Source organism: Solea senegalensis, linkage group LG5 (genome assembly GCF_019176455.1).
Source record: "Solea senegalensis isolate Sse05_10M linkage group LG5, IFAPA_SoseM_1, whole genome shotgun sequence".
Lineage (NCBI taxonomy): Eukaryota > Metazoa > Chordata > Actinopteri > Pleuronectiformes > Soleidae > Solea > Solea senegalensis.
In genome coordinates this window covers 26,743,367-26,759,969 of record NC_058025.1, presented here as the reverse complement: position 1 = coordinate 26,759,969, position 16,603 = coordinate 26,743,367, and the positions used below count along the sequence as shown (strand labels likewise).

The 16,603-nt window shown below is 47.4% G+C and overlaps 1 protein-coding gene and 38 non-coding genes across 40 annotated transcripts in view; 21 read left to right on the top strand and 18 right to left on the bottom strand.

The window, feature by feature from the left end:
• Positions 1-16,603, bottom strand: part of abca2 (ATP-binding cassette, sub-family A (ABC1), member 2) — a 64,353-nt gene that overhangs the window by 34,656 nt on the left and 13,094 nt on the right. The window lies entirely within an intron of this gene.
• Positions 1,700-1,772, bottom strand: trnar-ucg. Its single transcript has one exon. It is a non-coding gene; the product is annotated as a tRNA-Arg (tRNA).
• Positions 1,972-2,064, top strand: trnar-ucu. Its single transcript has 2 exons — positions 1,972-2,008; positions 2,029-2,064. It is a non-coding gene; the product is annotated as a tRNA-Arg (tRNA).
• Positions 2,320-2,392, bottom strand: trnar-ucg. Its single transcript has one exon. It is a non-coding gene; the product is annotated as a tRNA-Arg (tRNA).
• On the top strand, positions 2,592-2,684 carry trnar-ucu. The gene is made up of 2 exons: positions 2,592-2,628; positions 2,649-2,684. It is a non-coding gene; the product is annotated as a tRNA-Arg (tRNA).
• On the bottom strand, positions 2,940-3,012 carry trnar-ucg. Its single transcript has one exon. It is a non-coding gene; the product is annotated as a tRNA-Arg (tRNA).
• Positions 3,212-3,304, top strand: trnar-ucu. Its single transcript has 2 exons — positions 3,212-3,248; positions 3,269-3,304. It is a non-coding gene; the product is annotated as a tRNA-Arg (tRNA).
• Positions 3,566-3,638, bottom strand: trnar-ucg. Its single transcript has one exon. It is a non-coding gene; the product is annotated as a tRNA-Arg (tRNA).
• trnar-ucu lies at positions 3,838-3,930 on the top strand. The gene is made up of 2 exons: positions 3,838-3,874; positions 3,895-3,930. It is a non-coding gene; the product is annotated as a tRNA-Arg (tRNA).
• On the bottom strand, positions 4,182-4,253 carry trnar-ucg. The gene has a single exon. It is a non-coding gene; the product is annotated as a tRNA-Arg (tRNA).
• trnar-ucu lies at positions 4,453-4,545 on the top strand. The gene is made up of 2 exons: positions 4,453-4,489; positions 4,510-4,545. It is a non-coding gene; the product is annotated as a tRNA-Arg (tRNA).
• On the bottom strand, positions 4,801-4,873 carry trnar-ucg. Its single transcript has one exon. It is a non-coding gene; the product is annotated as a tRNA-Arg (tRNA).
• trnar-ucu lies at positions 5,073-5,165 on the top strand. Its single transcript has 2 exons — positions 5,073-5,109; positions 5,130-5,165. It is a non-coding gene; the product is annotated as a tRNA-Arg (tRNA).
• Positions 5,427-5,499, bottom strand: trnar-ucg. Its single transcript has one exon. It is a non-coding gene; the product is annotated as a tRNA-Arg (tRNA).
• Positions 5,699-5,791, top strand: trnar-ucu. The gene is made up of 2 exons: positions 5,699-5,735; positions 5,756-5,791. It is a non-coding gene; the product is annotated as a tRNA-Arg (tRNA).
• On the bottom strand, positions 6,048-6,121 carry trnar-ucg. Its single transcript has one exon. It is a non-coding gene; the product is annotated as a tRNA-Arg (tRNA).
• Positions 6,322-6,414, top strand: trnar-ucu. Its single transcript has 2 exons — positions 6,322-6,358; positions 6,379-6,414. It is a non-coding gene; the product is annotated as a tRNA-Arg (tRNA).
• Positions 6,676-6,748, bottom strand: trnar-ucg. The gene has a single exon. It is a non-coding gene; the product is annotated as a tRNA-Arg (tRNA).
• trnar-ucu lies at positions 6,948-7,040 on the top strand. The gene is made up of 2 exons: positions 6,948-6,984; positions 7,005-7,040. It is a non-coding gene; the product is annotated as a tRNA-Arg (tRNA).
• Positions 7,302-7,374, bottom strand: trnar-ucg. Its single transcript has one exon. It is a non-coding gene; the product is annotated as a tRNA-Arg (tRNA).
• trnar-ucu lies at positions 7,574-7,666 on the top strand. Its single transcript has 2 exons — positions 7,574-7,610; positions 7,631-7,666. It is a non-coding gene; the product is annotated as a tRNA-Arg (tRNA).
• Positions 8,193-8,285, top strand: trnar-ucu. Its single transcript has 2 exons — positions 8,193-8,229; positions 8,250-8,285. It is a non-coding gene; the product is annotated as a tRNA-Arg (tRNA).
• trnar-ucg lies at positions 8,540-8,612 on the bottom strand. The gene has a single exon. It is a non-coding gene; the product is annotated as a tRNA-Arg (tRNA).
• trnar-ucu lies at positions 8,812-8,904 on the top strand. The gene is made up of 2 exons: positions 8,812-8,848; positions 8,869-8,904. It is a non-coding gene; the product is annotated as a tRNA-Arg (tRNA).
• On the top strand, positions 9,438-9,530 carry trnar-ucu. The gene is made up of 2 exons: positions 9,438-9,474; positions 9,495-9,530. It is a non-coding gene; the product is annotated as a tRNA-Arg (tRNA).
• On the bottom strand, positions 9,792-9,864 carry trnar-ucg. Its single transcript has one exon. It is a non-coding gene; the product is annotated as a tRNA-Arg (tRNA).
• On the top strand, positions 10,064-10,156 carry trnar-ucu. Its single transcript has 2 exons — positions 10,064-10,100; positions 10,121-10,156. It is a non-coding gene; the product is annotated as a tRNA-Arg (tRNA).
• trnar-ucg lies at positions 10,418-10,490 on the bottom strand. The gene has a single exon. It is a non-coding gene; the product is annotated as a tRNA-Arg (tRNA).
• On the top strand, positions 10,690-10,782 carry trnar-ucu. The gene is made up of 2 exons: positions 10,690-10,726; positions 10,747-10,782. It is a non-coding gene; the product is annotated as a tRNA-Arg (tRNA).
• trnar-ucu lies at positions 11,936-12,028 on the top strand. The gene is made up of 2 exons: positions 11,936-11,972; positions 11,993-12,028. It is a non-coding gene; the product is annotated as a tRNA-Arg (tRNA).
• On the bottom strand, positions 12,271-12,343 carry trnar-ucg. The gene has a single exon. It is a non-coding gene; the product is annotated as a tRNA-Arg (tRNA).
• On the top strand, positions 12,543-12,635 carry trnar-ucu. Its single transcript has 2 exons — positions 12,543-12,579; positions 12,600-12,635. It is a non-coding gene; the product is annotated as a tRNA-Arg (tRNA).
• trnar-ucg lies at positions 12,897-12,969 on the bottom strand. Its single transcript has one exon. It is a non-coding gene; the product is annotated as a tRNA-Arg (tRNA).
• On the top strand, positions 13,169-13,261 carry trnar-ucu. The gene is made up of 2 exons: positions 13,169-13,205; positions 13,226-13,261. It is a non-coding gene; the product is annotated as a tRNA-Arg (tRNA).
• On the top strand, positions 13,794-13,886 carry trnar-ucu. The gene is made up of 2 exons: positions 13,794-13,830; positions 13,851-13,886. It is a non-coding gene; the product is annotated as a tRNA-Arg (tRNA).
• Positions 14,148-14,220, bottom strand: trnar-ucg. Its single transcript has one exon. It is a non-coding gene; the product is annotated as a tRNA-Arg (tRNA).
• On the top strand, positions 14,420-14,512 carry trnar-ucu. The gene is made up of 2 exons: positions 14,420-14,456; positions 14,477-14,512. It is a non-coding gene; the product is annotated as a tRNA-Arg (tRNA).
• trnar-ucu lies at positions 15,046-15,138 on the top strand. The gene is made up of 2 exons: positions 15,046-15,082; positions 15,103-15,138. It is a non-coding gene; the product is annotated as a tRNA-Arg (tRNA).
• Positions 15,394-15,466, bottom strand: trnar-ucg. The gene has a single exon. It is a non-coding gene; the product is annotated as a tRNA-Arg (tRNA).

Genomic DNA, 16,603 nt, shown 5'->3' with positions numbered 1-16,603 from the left:
ATGTACAGTCTGCTGAACTTGCAATTTCCACTCACTGCTGCCACTGAAGAGACCATTTCTCAGAGTGGTCCGTCTTGCATTTGCAAATCTGTGTCACTATCTGTGCGCTGCACAGTAGAGACACTCAAGCAAACAAATTTGGGTGTGTTTACTGCTGTACTGTCTGTCCTAATATACACGCCACCTCATCAGGCTACAGCCTGTACCCATCTTTTACTTTCTTTGTTTGTGTTTTTCACCTGTGAAAACCTGTGGTTAAATCCTCGATTCCACCTTTGCTTTTGAAGGTCGAGATTGTGATGTCTTTTTGGGTCAATATTCGATTTAAAATCGAGATCGTGACACTCCTAGTTCTAATGTATTTCAGATCAACAAAATGTTGAGATCCTCTTTACTGGTTGTGCCAATCAATTCATTTGAAGATAAGCGACAGTGAAAGCAAGCACAAGAGAGAACTAGACTATGACATCATCCTTTTCCCAAAGTAGTGTATTGGCCGTATTCAAAAAAAAAATATGCAAGGCTGGTGTTAAGAGATATTTCCACTCTGGGACCTGTTTTCTAAAAATATTTTTTCTTATATACACACACACACACATTTTATTAATGCCCTTAGGGAAACTATTTCTCTGCATTTGCCCAATTCTAGAATTAGGAGCAGTGGGCTGCCACACTGTAACGCCCAGGGAGCAATGGGGGTTGGGTACCTTGCTAAAGTGTACCCCAGCCCTTCCGACCTGGTGGCAACTTTCCGGTTAGAAGCCAAGTTCCCTTTCCACTTGGCCACAGGCCGCCTTAGTGTTTTAGTGCTCCGAAAATGCCAGTTCTATACAGATAAAAAGCTATATTGCTATGCTTTTCTTGAAGTGTGTACTTTTTTGTACTCTGATAGCGGTCACATTCTTCAATAAATCTCACATAATCTTTCAAATAATCCCCAGTCTGTCTACTCCAGAGTGTGGATATCAAAACTGAGCCTGTTAGGACTAGTATGAGCTGTTTTCAGACACTTTGGGTCCCATCTGGTTTTATTGGCAGTGCTTTTATTTTATATCTACAGTATGTGCATACATTAACACACAAACTTTGAAATAGTGGAAATGGAAAGTTGTTTCCAAAACCACAAAATAGAGAGGAGAAAATTTGTGTCTGTTAAATACAAACCTTCACAGCACAAACCAACAGAGAGGTGTAATTGCTGATTTCCACTGGACGCGGAACGGCCGCGGAACGGCAGCGGCCCGGTAGCCGTTGCAAATCGCTTCCATTCTAATCAATGTGAGCATTCCCACCGGCCGCGCTGCGGCGCGGATCAGCAGCGGCCCAGAAGCGGTGCTGCTGCATCTCTGTTCCCCCACAACAACAATGCACAAGTTCAATTTTCAACATTTGCAAATACCTCGAGAGAAGTTTTCTTCAGAAAACCAGAAATGCTTCTAGGGTCTAAAGGCAAAAGGAGACATTGGGGTCCTCTTTGATACATCACAGGCTTCAGCCACTGACTGTGCAAACCGTTGTGTAACATTTTCACACAGAAGTACTGAACGCACACAAGGGGCAGTGGGCAACACTCATATGTATCTTTGCTCAAAGCAGACCTTGAAACAACAACCCTCCAATTAAAAGCCAAACTGCTGTGGGTACCAAGCACTTGTACTGTCATAGCACAGGTAAAGAACCAACAACAAGCACAAATAGTCAACCACGAAGGGACTCGAACCCTCAATCTTCTGATCCGAAGTCAGACGCCTTGTCCATTAGGCCACATGGTCCCGTCATTCGCACACAGTGGTGCGGTCAAAGAGCAGGCCACACACCCCGCCTTCCAAGTAAAGGCACTGTTCTCAGTCGAAATGCAAGCCTGACCCATGAGGAAGTAGGCACCACCTATATGACTCAAAGGCTATGGGTTCAAAGCCCACCGCTGTCTACTTTTTACAGATTCCTGTGTCGCTGAAGGAGCAAAAAAGAGGCTCTGTAGCGCAATGGACAGCGCATTGGACTTCTAGCTGATAAACACAGAAAGTGATTCAAAGGTTGTGGGTTCGAGTCCCACCAGAGTCAGTTCTTATGCATCGACCATTGGGGTCCTCTTTGATACATCACAGACTTCAGCCACTGACTGTGCAAACCATTGTGTGACATTTTCACACAGAAGTACTGAACGCACACAAGGGGCAGTGGGCAACACTCATATGTATCTTTGCTCAAAGCAGACCTTGAAACAACAACCCTCCAATTAAAAGCCAAACTGCTGTGGGTACCAAGCACTTGTACTGTCATAGCACAGGTAAAGAACCAACAACAAGCACAAATAGTCAACCACGAAGGGACTCGAACCCTCAATCTTCTGATCCGAAGTCAGACGCCTTGTCCATTAGGCCACATGGTCCCGTCGTTTGCACACAGTGGTGCGGTCAAAGAGCAGGCCACACACCCCGCCTTCCAAGTAAAGGCACTGTTCTCAGTCGAAATGCAAGCCTGACCCATGAGGAAGTAGGCACCACCTATATGACTCAAAGGCTATGGGTTCAAAGCCCACCGCTGTCTACTTTTTACAGATTCCTGTGTCGCTGAAGGAGCAAAAAAGAGGCTCTGTAGCGCAATGGACAGCGCATTGGACTTCTAGCTGATAAACACAGAAAGTGATTCAAAGGTTGTGGGTTCGAGTCCCACCAGAGTCAGTTCTTATGCATCGACCATTGGGGTCCTCTTTGATACATCACAGACTTCAGCCACTGACTGTGCAAACCATTGTGTGACATTTTCACACAGAAGTACTGAACGCACACAAGGGGCAGTGGGCAACACTCATATGTATCTTTGCTCAAAGCAGACCTTGAAACAACAACCCTCCAATTAAAAGCCAAACTGCTGTGGGTACCAAGTACTTGTACTGTCATAGCACAGGTAAAGAACCAACAACAAGCACAAATAGTCAACCACGAAGGGACTCGAACCCTCAATCTTCTGATCCGAAGTCAGACGCCTTGTCCATTAGGCCACATGGTCCCGTCGTTTGCACACAGTGGTGCGGTCACAGAGCAGGCCACACACCCCGCCTTCCAAGTAAAGGCACTGTTCTCAGTCGAAATGCAAGCCTGACCCATGAGGAAGTAGGCACCACCTATATGACTCAAAGGCTATGGGTTCAAAGCCCACCGCTGTCTACTTTTTACAGATTCCTGTGTCGCTGAAGGAGAAAAAAAGAGGCTCTGTAGCGCAATGGACAGCGCATTGGACTTCTAGCTGATAAACACAGAAAGTGATTCAAAGGTTGTGGGTTCGAGTCCCACCAGAGTCAGTTCTTATGCATGGACCACATCCATTGGGGTCCTCTTTGATACATCACAGACTTCAGCCACTGACTGTGCAAACCATTGTGTGACATTTTCACACAGAAGTACTGAACGCACACAAGGGGCAGTGGGCAACACTCATATGTATCTTTGCTCAAAGCAGTCCTTGAAACAACAACCCTCCAATTAAAAGCCAAACTGCTGTGGGTACCAAGCACTTGTACTGTCATAGCACAGGTAAAGAACCAACAACAAGCACAAATAGTCAACCACGAAGGGACTCGAACCCTCAATCTTCTGATCCGAAGTCAGACGCCTTGTCCATTAGGCCACATGGTCTCGTCGTTTGCACACAGTGGTGCGGTCAAAGAGCAGGCCACACACCCCGCCTTCCAAGTAAAGGCACTGTTCTCAGTCGAAATGCAAGCCTGACCCATGAGGAAGTTGGCACCACCTATATGACTCAAAGGCTATGGGTTCAAAGACCACCGCTGTCTACTTTTTACAGATTCCTGTGTCGCTGAAGGAGAAAAAAAGAGGCTCTGTAGCGCAATGGACAGCGCATTGGACTTCTAGCTGATAAACACAGAAAGTGATTCAAAGGTTGTGGGTTCGAGTCCCACCAGAGTCAGTTCTTATGCATCGACCACATCCATTGGGGTCCTCTTTGATACATCACCACTGACTGTGCAAACCGTTGTGTGACATTTTCACACAGAAGTACTGAACGCACACAAGGGGCAGTGGGCAACACTCATATGTATCTTTGCTCAAAGCAGACCTTGAAACAACAACCCTCCAATTAAAAGCCAAACTGCTGTGGGTACCAAGCACTTGTACTGTCATAGCACAGGTAAAGAACCAACAACAAGCACAAATAGTCAACCACGAAGGGACTCGAACCCTCAATCTCTGATCCGAAGTCAGACGCCTTGTCCATTAGGCCACATGGTCCCGTCGTATGCACACAGTGGTGCGGTCAAAGAGCAGGCCACACACCCCGCCTTCCAAGTAAAGGCACTGTTCTCAGTCGAAATGCAAGCCTGACCCATGAGGAAGTAGGCACCACCTATATGACTCAAAGGCTATGGGTTCAAAGCCCACCGCTGTCTACTTTTTACAGATTCCTGTGTCGCTGAAGGAGCAAAAAAGAGGCTCTGTAGCGCAATGGACAGCGCATTGGACTTCTAGCTGATAAACACAGAAAGTGATTCAAAGGTTGTGGGTTCGAGTCCCACCAGAGTCAGTTCTTATGCATCGACCATTGGGGTCCTCTTTGATACATCACAGACTTCAGCCACTGACTGTGCAAACCATTGTGTGACATTTTCACACAGAAGTACTGAACGCACACAAGGGGCAGTGGGCAACACTCATATGTATCTTTGCTCAAAGCAGACCTTGAAACAACAACCCTCCAATTAAAAGCCAAACTGCTGTGGGTACCAAGCACTTGTACTGTCATAGCACAGGTAAAGAACCAACAACAAGCACAAATAGCCAACCACGAAGGGACTCGAACCCTCAATCTTCTGATCCGAAGTCAGACGCCTTGTCCATTAGGCCACATGGTCTTGTCGTTTGCACACAGTGGTGCGGTCAAAGAGCAGGCCACACACCCCGCCTTCCAAGTAAAGGCACTGTTCTCAGTCGAAATGCAAGCCTGACCCATGAGGAAGTAGGCACCACCTATATGACTCAAAGGCTATGGGTTCAAAGACCACCGCTGTCTACTTTTTACAGATTCCTGTGTCGCTGAAGGAGAAAAAAAGAGGCTCTGTAGCGCAATGGACAGCGCATTGGACTTCTAGCTGATAAACACAGAAAGTGATTCAAAGGTTGTGGGTTCGAGTCCCACCAGAGTCAGTTCTTATGCATCGACCACATCCATTGGGGTCCTCTTTGATACATCACAGGCTTCAGCCACTGACTGTGCAAACCGTTGTGTGACATTTTCACACAGAAGTACTGAACGCACACAAGGGGCAGTGGGCAACACTCATATGTATCTTTGCTCAAAGCAGACCTTGAAACAACAACCCTCCAATTAAAAGCCAAACTGCTGTGGGTACCAAGCACTTGTACTGTCATAGCACAGGTAAAGAACCAACAACAAGCACAAATAGCCAACCACGAAGGGACTCGAACCCTCAATCTTCTGATCCGAAGTCAGACGCCTTGTCCATTAGGCCACATGGTCCCGTCATTCGCACACAATGGTGCGGTCAAAGAGCAGGCCACACACCCCGCCTTCCAAGTAAAGGCACTGTTCTCAGTCGAAATGCAAGCCTGACCCATGAGGAAGTAGGCACCACCTATATGACTCAAAGGCTATGGGTTCAAAGACCACCGCTGTCTACTTTTTACAGATTCCTGTGTCGCTGAAGGAGAAAAAAAGAGGCTCTGTAGCGCAATGGACAGCGCATTGGACTTCTAGCTGATAAACACAGAAAGTGATTCAAAGGTTGTGGGTTCGAGTCCCACCAGAGTCAGTTCTTATGCATCGACCACATCCATTGGGGTTCTCTTTCACATCACAGGCTTCAGCCACTGATCAGCAAACGCGTGTGACATTTTCACACAGAAGTACTGAACGCACACAAGGGGCAGTGGGCAACACTCATATGTATCTTTGCTCAAAGCAGACCTTGAAACAACAACCCTCCAATTAAAAGCCAAACTGCTAAGGGTACCAAGCACTTGTACTGTCATAGCACAGGTAAAGAACCAACAACAAGCACAAATAGTCAACCACGAAGGGACTCAAACCCTCAATCTTCTGATCCGAAGTCAGACGCCTTTGTCCATTAGGCCACATGGTCCCGTCCTTTCGCACACAGTGGTGCGGTCAAAGAGCAGGCCACACACCCCGCCTTCCAAGTAAAGGCACTGTTCTCAGTCGAAATGCAAGCCTGACCCATGAGGAAGTAGGCACCACCTATATGACTCAAAGGCTATGGGTTCAAAGCCCACCGCTGTCTACTTTTTACAGATTCCTGTGTCGCTGAAGGAGAAAAAAAGAGGCTCTGTAGCGCAATGGACAGCGCATTGGACTTCTAGCTGATAAACACAGAAAATGATTCAAAGGTTGTGGGTTCGAGTCCCACCAGAGTCAGTTCTTATGCATCGACCACATCCATTGGGGTCCTCTTTGATACATCACAGGCTTCAGCCACTGACTGTGCAAACCGTTGTGTGACATTTTCACACAGAAGTACTGAACGCACACAAGGGGCAGTGGGCAACACTCATATGTATCTTTGCTCAAAGCAGACCTTGAAACAACAACCCTCCAATTAAAAGCCAAACTGCTGTGGGTACCAAGCACTTGTACTGTCATAGCACAGGTAAAGAACCAACAACAAGCACAAATAGTCAACCACGAAGGGACTCGAACCCTCAATCATCTGATCCGAAGTCAGACGCCTTGTCCATTAGGCCACATGGTCCCGTCGTTTGCACACAGTGGTGCGGTCACAGAGCAGGCCACACACCCCGCCTTCCAAGTAAAGGCACTGTTCTCAGTCGAAATGCAAGCCTGACCCATGAGGAAGTAGGCACCACCTATATGACTCAAAGGCTATGGGTTCAAAGACCACCGCTGGCTACTTTTTACAGATTCCTGTGTCGCTGAAGGAGAAAAAAAGAGGCTCTGTAGCGCAATGGACAGCGCATTGGACTTCTAGCTGATAAACACAGAAAGTGATTCAAAGGTTGTGGGTTCGAGTCCCACCAGAGTCAGTTCTTATGCATCGACCACATCCATTGGGGTCGTCTTTGATAGATCACAGGCTTCAGCCACTGACTGTGCAAACCGTTGTGTGACATTTTCACACAGAAGTACTGAACGCACACAAGGGGCAGTGGGCAACACTCATATGTATCTTTGCTCAAAGCAGACCTTGAAACAACAACCCTCCAATAAAAAGCCAAACTGCTGTGGGTACCAAGCACTTGTACTGTCATAGCACAGGTAAAGAACCAACAACAAGCACAAATAGTCAACCACGAAGGGACTCGAACCCTCAATCTTCTGATCCGAAGTCAGACGCCTTGTCCATTAGGCCACATGGTCCCGTCATTCGCACACAGTGGTGCGGTCAAAGAGCAGGCCACACACCCCGCCTTCCAAGTAAAGGCACTGTTCTCAGTCGAAATGCAAGCCTGACCCATGAGGAAGTAGGCACCACCTATATGACTCAAAGGCTATGGGTTCAAAGACCACCGCTGTCTACTTTTTACAGATTCCTGTGTCGCTGAAGGAGAAAAAAAGAGGCTCTGTAGCGCAATGGACAGCGCATTGGACTTCTAGCTGATAAACACAGAAAATGATTCAAAGGTTGTGGGTTCGAGTCCCACCAGAGTCAGTTCTTATGCATCGACCACATCCATTGGGGTCCTCTTTGATACATCACAGGCTTCAGCCACTGACTGTGCAAACCGTTGTGTGACATTTTCACACAGAAGTACTGAACGCACACAAGGGGCAGTGGGCAACACTCATATGTATCTTTGCTCAAAGCAGACCTTGAAACAACACCCTCCAATTAAAGCCAAACTGCTGTGGTACCGCTTATTGCTGTCATAGCACGGGTAAAGAAGAACCAACAACAAAGCACAAATAATTCCAGCCTGAGGGACTCGAACCCTCAATCTTCTGATCCAGGTAGAACATGCTTGTCCTAAATTAGGCCATGGTCTAAATGCGTTTACGCACAGTAGTGAAGTCCAAGAAACGAGCCACACACCCACGCCCTTCAAGCCAGGCACTGTTCTCGGTAAAGCCTGACCTGAGAAGTTGCTTCCCCCTATATGGCCTCCAGAGCTATGGGTTTAAAGGCCGCTATCTACTTTTACAGATTCCTGTGTAAGCTGAAGGAGGGAGAAAAAAGAGGCTCTGTAGCGCAATGGACAGCGCATTGGACTTCTAGCTGATAAACACAGAAAGTGATTCAAAGGTTGTGGGTTCGAGTCCCACCAGAGTCAGTTCTTATGCATCGACCATTGGGGTCCTCTTTGATACATCACAGCTTCAGCCACTGACTGTGCAAACCATTGTGTGACATTTTCACACAGAAGTACTGAACGCACACAAGGGGCAGTGGGCAACACTCATATGTATCTTTGCTCAAAGCAGACCTTGAAACAACAACCCTCCAATTAAAAGCCAAACTGCTGTGGGTACCAAGCACTTGTACTGTCATAGCACAGGTAAAGAACCAACAACAAGCACAAATAGTCAACCACGAAGGGACTCAAACCCTCAATCTTCTGATCCGAAGTCAGACGCCTTGTCCATTAGGCCACATGGTCCCGTCCTTCGCACACAGTGGTGCGGTCAAAGAGCAGGCCACACACCCCGCCTTCCAAGTAAAGGCACTGTTCTCAGTCGAAATGCAAGCCTGACCCATGAGGAAGTAGGCACCACCTATATGACTCAAAGGCTATGGGTTCAAAGCCCACCACTGTCTACTTTTTACAGATTCCTGTGTCGCTGAAGGAAAAAAAAAGAGGCTCTGTAGCGCAATGGACAGCGCATTGGACTTCTAGCTGATAAACACAGAAAGTGATTCAAAGGTTGTGGGTTCGAGTCCCACCAGAGTCAGTTCTTATGCATCGACCACATCCATTGGGGTTCTCTTTCATACATCACAGGCTTCAGCCACTGACTGTGCAAACCGTTGTGTGACATTTTCACACAGAAGTACTGAACGCACACAAGGGGCAGTGGGCAACACTCATATGTATCTTTGCTCAAAGCAGACCTTGAAACAACAACCCTCCAATTAAAAGCCAAACTGCTGTGGGTACCAAGCACTTGTACTGTCATAGAACAGGTAAAGAACCAACAACAAGCACAAATAGTCAACCACGAAGGGACTCGAACCCTCAATCTTCTGATCCGAAGTCAGACGCCTTGTACATTAGGCCACATGGTCCCGTCATTCGCACACAGTGGTGCGGTCACAGAGCAGGCCACACACCCCGCCTTCCAAGTAAAGGCACTGTTCTCAGTCGAAATGCAAGCCTGACCCATGAGGAAGTAGGCACCACCTATATGACTCAAAGGCTATGGGTTCAAAGCCCACCGCTGTCTACTTTTTACAGATTCCTGTGTCGCTGAAGGAGAAAAAAAGAGGCTCTGTAGCGCAATGGACAGCGCATTGGACTTCTACCTGATAAACACAGAAAATGATTCAAAGGTTGTGGGTTCGAGTCCCACCAGAGTCAGTTCTTATGCATGGACCACATCCATTGGGGTCCTCTTTGATACATCACAGACTTCAGCCACTGACTGTGCAAACCATTGTGTGACATTTTCACACAGAAGTACTGAACGCACACAAGGGGCAGTGGGCAACACTCATATGTATCTTTGCTCAAAGCAGACCTTGAAACAACAACCCTCCAATTAAAAGCCAAACTGCTGTGGGTACCAAGCACTTGTACTGTCATAGCACAGGTAAAGAACCAACAACAAGCACAAATAGTCAACCACGAAGGGACTCGAACCCTCAATCTTCTGATCCGAAGTCAGACGCCTTGTCCATTAGGCCACATGGTCCCGTCATTCGCACACAGTGGTGCGGTCACAGAGCAGGCCACACACCCCGCCTTCCAAGTAAAGGCACTGTTCTCAGTCGAAATGCAAGCCTGACCCATGAGGAAGTAGGCACCACCTATATGACTCAAAGGCTATGGGTTCAAAGACCACCGCTGTCTACTTTTTACAGATTCCTGTGTCGCTGAAGGAGAAAAAAAGAGGCTCTGTAGCGCAATGGACAGCGCATTGGACTTCTAGCTGATAAACACAGAAAGTGATTCAAAGGTTGTGGGTTCGAGTCCCACCAGAGTCAGTTCTTATGCATCGACCACATCCATTGGGGTCCTCTTTGATACATCACAGGCTTCAGCCACTGACTGTGCAAACCGTTGTGTGACATTTTCACACAGAAGTACTGAACGCACACAAGGGGCAGTGGGCAACACTCATATGTATCTTTGCTCAAAGCAGTCCTTGAAACAACAACCCTCCAATTAAAAGCCAAACTGCTGTGGGTACCAAGCACTTGTACTGTCATAGAACAGGTAAAGAACCAACAACAAGCACAAATAGCCAACCACGAAGGGACTCGAACCCTCAATCTTCTGATCCGAAGTCAGACGCCTTGTCCATTAGGCCACATGGTCCCGTCATTCGCACACAATGGTGCGGTCAAAGAGCAGGCCACACACCCCGCCTTCCAAGTAAAGGCACTGTTCTCAGTCGAAATGCAAGCCTGACCCATGAGGAAGTAGGCACCACCTATATGACTCAAAGGCTATGGGTTCAAAGCCCACCGCTGTCTACTTTTTACAGATTCCTGTGTCGCTGAAGGAGAAAAAAAGAGGCTCTGTAGCGCAATGGACAGCGCATTGGACTTCTAGCTGATAAATACAGAAAGTGATTCAAAGGTTGTGGGTTCGAGTTCCACCAGAGTCAGTTCTTATGCATCGACCACATCCATTGGGGTCTCTTTTCATACATAACGAGCTTCAGCCGCACAGTGACTGTACAAACGTTGTGTGACATTTTCTGGCAGAAGTACTGAGCGCTTACACACAAGGGGCAGTGGGCAACACTCATATATATCTTTGCTCAAAGCGAACCTTGTAACAACAACCCTCAATTAAAAGCCAAACTGCTGTGGGTACCAAGCACCTTGCTGTCGTAGCACGGTAAAGACCAACAACAAGCACCAAATAGTCAATCCGCGAAGGGATTTCGAAGACCTTGTCTCCTGATCAAGTCAGAAGACCCCTTGTCCATTGGGCCACATAGTCCGTCGTTTTGCACACAGTGATGCGGTCAAAAGAGCAAACCACACACACGCCTTCCGTAAAGAGAGCACTGTTACCTAAGTGAAATGCAAGCCTGACCATGAGGAAGTAGGCACCACCTACTTGTGACTCTCCAAGGCTATGGGTTCAACCCACAGCTGTCTACTTTTACAGATTCCTGTGTGCATTTGGGCAAAAGAGGCTCTGTAGGCGCTTGTGGACAGGCGCGATTGGACTTCTAGCTGATAAACACAGAAAGAAGTGATTCAAGGTTGTGGGTTGAGTCCACCCAGAGTCCTTATGCATCGACCATTGGGGTCCCTCTTTGATACATCACAGACTTCAGCCACTGACTGTGCAAACCATTGTGACATTTTCACACAGAAATTGCTGAGCATACACAAGGGGCAGTGGGCAGCACTCATATCTTTGCTCAAAGCAGACAGCGAAACAACAGCCCTCAATTAAAAGCCAAACTGCTGTGGGTACCGAAGCACTTGGTGTCATAGCGCAGGTAAGGAGCCAACAACAAGCACAAATAGCCAACCGCGAAGGGACTCAGACCCTCAATCTTCTGATCCGAAGTCAGACGCCTTGTCCATTAGGCCACATGGTCTTGTCGTTTGCACACAGTGGTGCGGTCAAAGAGCAGGCCACACACCCCGCCTTCCAAGTAAAGGCACTGTTCTCAGTCGAAATGCAAGCCTGACCCATGAGGAAGTAGGCACCACCTATATGACTCAAAGGCTATGGGTTCAAAGACCACCGCTGTCTACTTTTTACAGATTCCTGTGTCGCTGAAGGAGAAAAAAAGAGGCTCTGTAGCGCAATGGACAGCGCATTGGACTTCTAGCTGATAAACACAGAAAGTGATTCAAAGGTTGTGGGTTCGAGTCCCACCAGAGTCAGTTCTTATGCATCGACCATTGGGGTCATCTTTGATACATCACTGACTGTGCAAACCATTGTGTGACATTTTCACACAGAAGTACTGAACGCACACAAGGGGCAGTGGGCAACACTCATATGTATCTTTGCTCAAAGCAGACCTTGAAACAACAACCCTCCAATTAAAAGCCAAACTGCTGTGGGTACCAAGCACTTGTACTGTCATAGAACAGGTAAAGAACCAACAACAAGCACAAATAGTCAACCACGAAGGGACTCGAACCCTCAATCTTCTGATCCGAAGTCAGACGCCTTGTCCATTAGGCCACATGGTCCCGTCATTCGCACACAGTGGTGCGGTCAAAGAGCAGGCCACACACCCCGCCTTCCAAGTAAAGGCACTGTTCTCAGTCGAAATGCAAGCCTGACCCATGAGGAAGTAGGCACCACCTATATGACTCAAAGGCTATGGGTTCAAAGACCACCGCTGTCTACTTTTTACAGATTCCTGTGTCGCTGAAGGAGAAAAAAAGAGGCTCTGTAGCGCAATGGACAGCGCATTGGACTTCTAGCTGATAAACACAGAAAGTGATTCAAAGGTTGTGGGTTCGAGTCCCACCAGAGTCAGTTCTTATGCATCGACCACATCCATTGGGGTCCTCTTTGATACATCACAGGCTTCAGCCACTGACTGTGCAAACCGTTGTGTGACATTTTCACACAGAAGTACTGAACGCACACAAGGGGCAGTGGGCAACACTCATATGTATCTTTGCTCAAAGCAGACCTTGAAACAACAACCCTCCAATTAAAAGCCAAACTGCTGTGGGTACCAAGCACTTGTACTGTCATAGCACAGGTAAAGAACCAACAACAAGCACAAATAGCCAACCACGAAGGGACTCGAACCCTCAATCTTCTGATCCGAAGTCAGACGCCTTGTCCATTAGGCCACATGGTCCCGTCATTCTCACACAATGGTGCGGTCAAAGAGCAGGCCACACACCCCGCCTTCCAAGTAAAGGCACTGTTCTCAGTCGAAATGCAAGCCTGACCCATGAGGAAGTAGGCACCACCTATATGACTCAAAGGCTATGGGTTCAAAGCCCACCGCTGTCTACTTTTTACAGATTCCTGTGTCGCTGAAGGAGAAAAAAAGCGGCTCTGTAGCGCAATGGACAGCGCATTGGACTTCTAGCTGATAAATACAGAAAGTGATTCAAAGGTTGTGGGTTCGAGTTCCACCAGAGTCAGTTCTTATGCATCGACCACATCCATTGGGGTCCTCTTTCATACATAACAGGCTTCAGCCACTGACTGTGCAAACCGTTGTGTGACATTTTCACACAGAGTACTGAAGCACTTACACAAGGGCAGTGGGCAACTCATGCTTCTATCTTTGCTCAAGCGACCTTATGGCAACAACCCACTCAATTAAAGCCAAACTGCTGTGGGTACCAAGCACTTGTACTGTCATAGCACAGGTAAAGAACCAACAACAAGCACAAATAGTCAACCACGAAGGGACTCGAACCTTCAATCTCCTGATCCGAAGTCAGACCCCTTGTCCATTAGGCCACATGGTCCCGTCGTTTGCACACAGTGGTGCGGTCAAAGAGCAGGCCACACACCCCGCCTTCCAAGTAAAGGCACTGTTCTCAGTCGAAATGCAAGCCTGACCCATGAGGAAGTAGGCACCACCTATATGACTCAAAGGCTATGGGTTCAAAGACCACCGCTGTCTACTTTTTACAGATTCCTGTGTCGCTGAAGGAGAAAAAAAGAGGCTCTGTAGCGCAATGGACAGCGCATTGGACTTCTAGCTGATAAACACAGAAAGTGATTCAAAGGTTGTGGGTTCGAGTCCCACCAGAGTCAGTTCTTATGCATCGACCACATCCATTGGGGTCCTCTTTGATAAATCACAGGCTTCAGCCACTGACTGTGCAAACCGTTGTGTGACATTTTCACACAGAAGTACTGAACGCACACAAGGGGCAGTGGGCAACACTCATATGTATCTTTGCGCAAAGCAGACCTTGAAACAACAACCCTCCAATTAAAAGCCAAACTGCTGTGGGTACCAAGCACTTGTAGTGTCATAGCACAGGTAAAGAACCAACAACAAGCACAAATAGCCAACCACGAAGGGACTCGAACCCTCAATCTTCTGATCCGAAGTCAGACGCCTTGTCCATTAGGCCACATGGTCTTGTCGTTTGCACACAGTGGTGCGGTCAAAGAGCAGGCCACACACCCCGCCTTCCAAGTAAAGGCACTGTTCTCAGTCGAAATGCAAGCCTGACCCATGAGGAAGTAGGCACCACCTATATGACTCAAAGGCTATGGGTTCAAAGCCCCCCGCTGTCTACTTTTTACAGATTCCTGTGTCGCTGAAGGAGAAAAAAAGAGGCTCTGTAGCGCAATGGACAGCGCATTGGACTTCTAGCTGATAAATACAGAAAGTGATTCAAAGGTTGTGGGTTCGAGTTCCACCAGAGTCAGTTCTTATGCATCGACCACATCCATTGGGGTCCTCTTTCATACATAACAGGCTTCAGCCACTGACTGTGCAAACCGTTGTGTGACATTTTCACACAGAAGTACTGAACGCACACAAGGGGCAGTGGGCAACACTCATATGTATCTTTGCTCAAAGCAGACCTTGTAACAACAACCCTCCAATTAAAAGCCAAACTGCTGTGGGTACCAAGCACTTGTACTGTCATAGCACAGGTAAAGAACCAACAACAAGCACAAATAGTCAATCACGAAGGGACTCGAACCTTCAATCTCCTGATCCGAAGTCAGACCCCTTGTCCATTAGGCCACATGGTCCCGTCGTTTGCACACAGTGGTGCGGTCAAAGAGCAGGCCACACACCCCGCCTTCCAAGTAAAGGCACTGTTCTCAGTCGAAATGCAAGCCTGACCCATGAGGAAGTAGGCACCACCTATATGACTCAAAGGCTATGGGTTCAAAGACCACCGCTGTCTACTCTTTACAGATTCCTGTGTCGCTGAAGGAGCAAAAAAGAGGCTCTGTAGCGCAATGGACAGCGCATTGGACTTCTAGCTGATAAACACAGAAAGTGATTCAAAGGTTGTGGGTTCGAGTCCCACCAGAGTCAGTTCTTATGCATCGACCATTGGGGTCCTCTTTGATACATCACAGACTTCAGCCACTGACTGTGCAAACCGTTGTGTGACATTTTCACACAGAAGTACTGAACGCACACAAGGGGCAGTGGGCAACACTCATATGTATCTTTGCTCAAAGCAGACCTTGAAACAACAACCCTCCAATTAAAAGCCAAACTGCTGTGGGTACCAAGCACTTGTACTGTCATAGCACAGGTAAAGAACCAACAACAAGCACAAATAGTCAACCACGAAGGGACTCGAACCCTCAATCTTCTGATCCGAAGTCAGACGCCTTGTCCATTAGGCCACATGGTCCTGTCCTTCGCAGACAGTGGTGCGGTCAAAGAGCAGGCCACACACCCCGCCTTCCAAGTAAAGGCACTGTTCTCAGTCGAAATGCAAGCCTGACCCATGAGGAAGTAGGCACCACCTATATGACTCAAAGGCTATGGGTTCAAAGCCCACCGCTGTCTACTTTTTACAGATTCCTGTGTCGCTGAAGGAGAAAAAAAGAGGCTCTGTAGCGCACTGGACTTCTAGCTGATAAACACAGAAAGTGATTCAAAGGTTGTTGGTTCCAGTCCCACCAGAGCCAGTCTTTATGCAGCGAACACCAACAACTGTCCAATGCACAAGTGCAAATACCTAGAGATAAGTCTTCTTCAGAAAACCAATTACTGATATTGAACTTAAACAAGACATTTTTACACAACAGTAGTGAACACACACAAGGGCACCACTTATATGTATCTTTGCTCAAAACAGCCCTTGAAACAACAACCCTCCAAGCCCAACTGCTGTGGGCACTGAGCCTGATAGAAAGCCTTTAATGTCATTGTACTTATCCATTAGGCCACATGGTCTTGCTGTTAGCAAACAGTGGTTCAGCCATAGGGCAGACCCCGCCTGTCAAGTAAAGGCATTGTTGTGAGTTGAAATGCAAGCCTGCCCCAAAAGGAAGTAGGCACCACTTACATGATTCAAAGGCTATGGATTCAAAGCACATCAGTGTCTACTTTTTCTGGATTCCTGTGTAGCTGAAGGAAAGCTGAAAGTTGTCTGGTAATGATTCAACAGAACATTGAATCTTACACAAAAAAATACACAAATTGGGTGTCTGTCATTGCTACAGCTGTCTTTCAACCCCTGAAGTTTGTACTATGTTCCTTTGGAGCATCGTGTAGGGAGATAAGGACCTGCTATACTCCATGTTGCACACTTCAACATTCATTACAGTCACATATGTTAAATGGCATCTTTCTTGCTTAATGCACATTAAACCAGTTTCAAATTAGAGAACAAGGATTTGCTACATCCACATTGTGACAAACATATTAAGTCACAGAGAGAGACTGTGCTGTACTGTACTCACACTCACTCACATACTTCCATGCAAACATGAGAAACAAAAACACAAAAGCTTCTGCTGACTGTAGAATCATTAATATTCAT